Source organism: Crassostrea angulata, chromosome 8, assembly GCF_025612915.1.
Source record: "Crassostrea angulata isolate pt1a10 chromosome 8, ASM2561291v2, whole genome shotgun sequence".
NCBI lineage: Eukaryota > Metazoa > Mollusca > Bivalvia > Ostreida > Ostreidae > Magallana > Magallana angulata.
The window spans coordinates 32,458,154-32,464,518 of NC_069118.1; the positions used below are offsets into that span (position 1 = coordinate 32,458,154).

Genomic DNA, 6,365 nt, shown 5'->3' on the forward strand with positions numbered 1-6,365 from the left:
TTGTTAAACTTTTATGATTCTATTCATTTTTTTTTAAAGTTTCATAAAGACAGAATAAATTATTATGCACACTACCAAACCTGTCTGTGTACAGAGAATACTATAGTAAGACAATCAAATTATTGTTTGCTTTGTTTTCCTTTACACAAGTCCACAAGTTAATATTACATCATTAAGAAATACAAATATACAACAGTCAAAAAGAAGAAAAATCTTTGTAATTATGTTCATTGCACTTCACTGACTGTGCATCAGTCATCCGTTTGTCCGACTGTTTGTTGATAAGTCTCTCAATATGAGAATGTCTAGTGTCTGGTCACCACTCGTGGGGATACCTATTGCGGTCTCTAGGGCAGTGTGTACATTACGACTGTGGTAGATTGTATTTAACGTACGGAACTTCTACATCCTCTCCCTCCGTATCGTTACAGCAAATCTCTAGCACTAAAGCTTTTACGTGACTAGGAATCTTCTTCTTGGAGACTCTTTTAACTACTTCTGATAATCTGCAATTCAATACATCATTTTGATAAAAATAAGAATGCATAGAAATGTTCATATATGAAGTAAAAATAAAGTCGATTTTTCTACCATTGCTTGAGATATTAATGCATGTCAATTGATTCTTCTGATACAAGCCCAGAACTGTAGTATAATGAATTGAATGTTTGTTAAAATAGTTCAGTTTTCGAAACAAAATTTCTTATACTAGTCTTGACACAAGAATACCTTCATCTACTCTGAGCTATAAACATCCAGTTCCACCAAAATCTCTACAAGTTCATTATTTTTGTCTTGAGAATATTTGTGTCTAATTAACATTCTGCCATGAATTTTTTAACTATTCCAAGACCTGAATAATAATTAATTCAGAACATTAAAACACATTTAACTTACGGTAGTCCCAGTCGCTCCTGTCGTTTGGCGGGGGGCATGAAGAATGAATACAACATGGACACGCCCTGTGATAACATGGTGATCTCCAGCTTGTATTCTTTCTACAAAGGTATACACACATCTTACATTTAATTATCAAGGTGACATCAAAGTATCCGACAGAGTCACAGAGTCCAATAATATTTATTGACAGCTAAAAAAATGTTTAAAGAACACTCGTTTCTGGATATATGGAATTAATTCCAGCTTTGACAGACAATTATGGGACCATACATGTGTCTAATAACAGATTAGTTTACCTGGAAATAATCTAAAAACTCCTGTAGCGTCATCTCTCCTTGAACTTCAAATCGGTCCCATAACGTGAAGTAAGTGTCATAATACTAAAATCATAAAGTATGAACATGTACATGTATTTGATGAAGAGCACACAGAAGCGTATCTCACAGATTTAAATGTTCCTGAAGATTGAATTTGTTACCTTGTTCTTGGGTGCTGCGATTGGTTCTGAGAAAGCAAAGAAGGACAAGGCCAGATTTATAAATCCATTCTTGTAGCTTTCTAATTTATTATGTCCTTGTACAAGCTGTAAAAGAGAACTTTAATATTGTAAAAGTGGCAATTACCATACATCGAAAGACAAGTTTAACAATAAATGCATTCCGAAATTTTTTGATCAGGAGTTGATCCAGGATTGTTTCCAGGAGAGAGGGTGAATCTACGTTTTTCCCCCATAAAAGAAAATTTTACTGAATAAATTTTTACATTTAACAAAATCCTTAGAAGTTAAAGTTTTCCAAGTTTTCCCTTGGAAGAAGACACAAACCTTTCCCTAGCTAACGTAGCTCAAACAAAATCAAAATGAACATGTACATGAACAATTTAGGCCATAAAACATAACCTGCACTCAAAGCACGAGTGGCTATGATCTCTTCACGACCAGACATACCTTGAGTTCTACGGCCAGTAGGCTTGTGATAAGTGCGGTGGTGGTAGTGTGACCGCGTAGATTTTACGAAATTCTTCTGGATCTGCATCGGTCGTGTGCAGTACGAACAGGGTGAGGGAATGTTGGCGTAAAGGGTATAAGGTATAAGGTATAGGCGCGCTGTAGGCCGTAAGGTAAAAACGAAGGGTAGGTTTGCCGTATTCCCGAAGGTCCACCAGTATACAGTTCCAGAGAAATAAACAGGCAATTGATGCAGGATTCCGTTTTTATTGGTTGAGACTCAACGATGGCAACATTACGATAGTTTAACAGGCAGACATATTACAAACAAGTCGGATATGGCCAGTAGTGGCCTCCGGACTCAAGACTCTGGGTGAGTCGGACGTGGCCGAGGCTAGCCGCCGTATTCCAGACTGCCGATTGACAATTGTACATAATTATTTATAGGATCTGAACAATGAGTATAAATTGACAGGTGATGACATAAGTAAGCTGAGTGAAAGGTTCACAGATAAAAAATAATTAAATAAACTCAATGAGTCTTTGATGTCCAAAAAATGAAAAACCGATAATTGCACATTGTTGTTTTAAGAGATTAACAGTCCTTGAGACGTGGCACTCTGTCTCTTTGAAATCACAAATAGAGTCCGAAAAGTGTCAATCACTAAATAAACTTGTAACTTTGTAAGAAATAAATTGTGAGAAAATATTACGAAACAGAAGTTGAATTTTAAAAGTAAAGTCCAAAATAAAGTTATAATTCAACAGTGAAATTTGTACGGTGATAGTTTCCCACCGCTCCGGAGAAAACACGTCCTCGTGTTTTAAATGGAATATCACATTTCTTCCTCTGTTCTTTGATTTTCTTACACCGGTGACGGACATTTGAGGACAGCTGAAGTTTCTACAGTTAACGGTTGTTTCCTGGTGATGAACAGAGAAAACTGTCTGCATAGTTTATGGCGGCTGGAACTTTTGTTGTCCATCGTTGTTACGTTGAGACTGAGTTGATGTTCAATGGGGGAACTCGCTGGCTGAAGAGGTCCAGGATCTGACTACTGCAAAATATATGCAGCAGCCCCCGGCGTTGTTGTTACCCAATTGTGACCGCGTAGATTGTACGGTGCTAGAGAAATTCTTCTGGATCTGCATCGGTCGTGTGCAGTACGAACCGGGTGAGGGAATGTTGGCGTAAAGGGTATAAGGTATAAGGTGTAGGCGCGCTGTAGGCCGTAAGGTCAGACCACAGGTCAATACTGTATATTCATATTTACTTACTTCAGTCAACTCATGTTAACAATACAATATTACATTTTTTTTTCTTTCCAATTATTATGCTCTCTGGCTGGACAATCATTCTATTTAGAAAGGCAAGACTTACATTTCAAAATTTTCTTTCTATATTGCATAATGATATCTTGTGTTTTTGATACTTAATGTGACTTTGTTTTCTAGCTCCTGAAATGTGTACTATGTGTATATATATATATATTTATTTTTTTTACTTACAATTTCATTTTGTCTAACACTATCATTCAGTCTCATATAAAGCTTTGGGGTCCAAAGCTACTGGGGCCATGGGGGTATGTCACACTCATATTTTCACTGTTTACATGTTTTTACATATTTTCATTCAGTTTCATATAAAGCGTTTTATTTTAATAATTCAAATGAACAGAAAGAGAATTTTAAAACCCTTAATTTTCTAAAATTTATAAATCTGTGAAAAATTGTGGAATATAAGAATATGTTATGTTTTTCAATCATTCTGTTTATTTCTAAAAGCAATGGTTTTAAAAGTGTGAAATTCCTTAACTACTTTAATGGCCAAGACCCATGTACTAAGCTAATTCTTTTATTGTAACATTTGGCATGTTTATTTAGGATAAGTCATTTTGTGTCTTCTTATACTCATTTTTCTTTGATGTCACTAAATTCTTTGTTATCCGATATGTGAGAAGCAATTTACTGTCTAAACACCAGGTGTCATACATGGGACTCTTATTTACTCAAGTTGAGCCCCTTTAGCAAAAATGTAGTTCCTACTCAGTGTTAATTATCAATACGCGTTAATTGTCTTTTTACTTACATTTTTCTAAACATACGCAACAGTCACTAATTTCATATGTGCAGTTTTTCAAGAACTAATTTTTTTACGACAGGCGAGAGTTGGGCTACGCGCATCACTTACTCGATTGCGCTCTTTGAATAAACACCTTTACTTACTGCCCACTCTCTGCCTCTTTTTCAAGGTATGTAAACTTATGTATTGTACGTTTTTATATTGCGTAAACTATTTTATTTTATTGTCAGTATTTTAATCTAAGTGTTATTATCAGGCAATTCAATAGTTTTAGGAATTATGTATTCTGTTCATTATATTATGTTCATTAATTTGTATGCGTTTATAGGTAGCGATACTGTTCTTAAGCTTTTTATGGTCGCACGCATTTTCGAACCATTTATACTTTCAAAATTTTATTTCTTATACTGTAATTACATATTTAAATAAACTTTTTAACTTAAGAGAACTCGGCACATCTCGGCGCTCGATGTACGTAACGGAATCAGCCGAGGTTTGCCGAGCGCGTTTAGAACAATTAGAACTCTTTTATGTAGGGAGATAGGCTTTTTGTTATTCGTTTGCAAATCGTTCATGAAGCAAAGATGACGCGCAAAAATCCTTTTCTTAATACTGTGTAAGTGTTTTAATTTGTTTAACTTGAGTTAACTAATATTTCCGTTATGATTTTTTTAAAATACATATTTATATCATATAGTTTAAGATCGTGCAATCATAGATTTATTAGGACTGACGTTAGTCACTAATGTAAACAATTGTACTTTCACTTTCGTTTTCACTGACACCTGATGGTATATTTTTAAGTCAAAAACTTTTATGAATTAATTTATTGCAGTATCATTTTATTTGTTTATAGTACTGTTCATTTTGTAATTAACCACGGTCTCCTCATTTTACTGATCAGGTTTTTATTCATATTGTTAAACGAGACCGGGTTGTTTTATTATAATTATTTTGATGACTTACTCGATTGCGCTCTTTGAATAAACACCTTTACTTACTGCCCACTCTCTGCCTCTTTTTCAAGCTTCTGGGATACAACCTATTTAGGATCGTCCAACGAAGTAAATATTGTCTCAGAAAGGATAAGGCAAAGATTTATATATCTACCCAAGCCGTTAATTGAGACACACAGAGAATTTCAACTAAAACACACAGAACGGTTAAAACAGTCTAAACCCACACAATTCGGTTGAGACAAGTGATTTCGGTTGAGACAGTAGCAATAACTGGGATGATCTTTCAACTTACTCTGAATCATTTAATTCTTTACATTTTATTTTAGAAATTAGGCTGTAGTGCATATCATTCTTGATTATTTGATAAACAGCATATATCTTTCATCAGTGATATTTAAAAATCCTAAGATCGGTCCAATCAAAACATTCACATAAAGACCCAATCAAAACAGCCTAATGATGTGTTCCTATTCATGTACATGTTTATATATACTTAATACATTTGTAACATACAGTTGGATGCTTACATATGCTTCGGACATTTCATTAATGTCAAGTATCTAAAGAACTGACTAACATGTACATTTTACATTTTACATAACTAACTCAACCATATCTAAACCACCCTCAATTAATTTTTAATTCATTAATCATCCTCAGTATACCTTGCTCCGATCTGCTAACGGAATGTCATAGTTTTCAGCTCTCAAATTGGACGCAACCACGATAAAGTCCATGTGGAAATTAGTATCATCGTCTTTCTTGAACGAACTCGTTACCTCGACTAATTTTATGGCCTTTACTTTCTCCACAGGGGGCAAGTCCTTTTGTAGATTTTCCAAAGCATCAACATCTGCATTTTGAAAAAAAAGTTATATTAAAATATATATTGTTTTAGAAGTTATGATATTTTACCAAAGAATGTTTTTTTTTTAACCTTTTTTTTCAATGCGAATTTTATATCAATTTTTGTGCACATGCTTATAAATTTCTTTAAAATTCATGAAAAAGAATCCCTTCTGAATGGGAAAATTTTTACCATCAATTAGATTCTACCACTAATCATTGACCTTGATGTTCAATTTAAGACTTGGTTTGTTTGTTGTTGTTTTTTTTTAAAGCATGCAAAGGAGAGATTAAAAACAAGAGGCTTATGGATAACATCGCTCACCTGAGCAACAATAGACATTTTAAAATCAGTTGTGAAGTCATATCCAAAATATTGAAAACAGTGAAAAATTGAAATAGATCCTGACAGTGTATTAAAGATTTTCAAATTCTCCAACAGAAACCAAATTCCATGTCCGTTCATTCAGTCATTCAAACTTTATTTCCTCTTTACAGAGATTTGAAAACTTTATGGTTAGTAATAACAATATTAAAGGTAAATACTATACGTGCCTGACATCTGACCATGCGCAGATCCGGAAAATTTTGTCGGGGAGGGGCGTTGTCTAAGGTATTTATTTGCTTTCCA

At 34.2% G+C, this 6,365-nt stretch overlaps 1 pseudogene; it reads right to left on the minus strand.

Annotated features, from left to right (window-relative positions):
* LOC128158783 (ubiquitin-like modifier-activating enzyme 1) lies at positions 1 to 5,892 on the minus strand (annotated as a pseudogene).
* Positions 5,893 to 6,365: the final 473 nt, after the last annotated feature.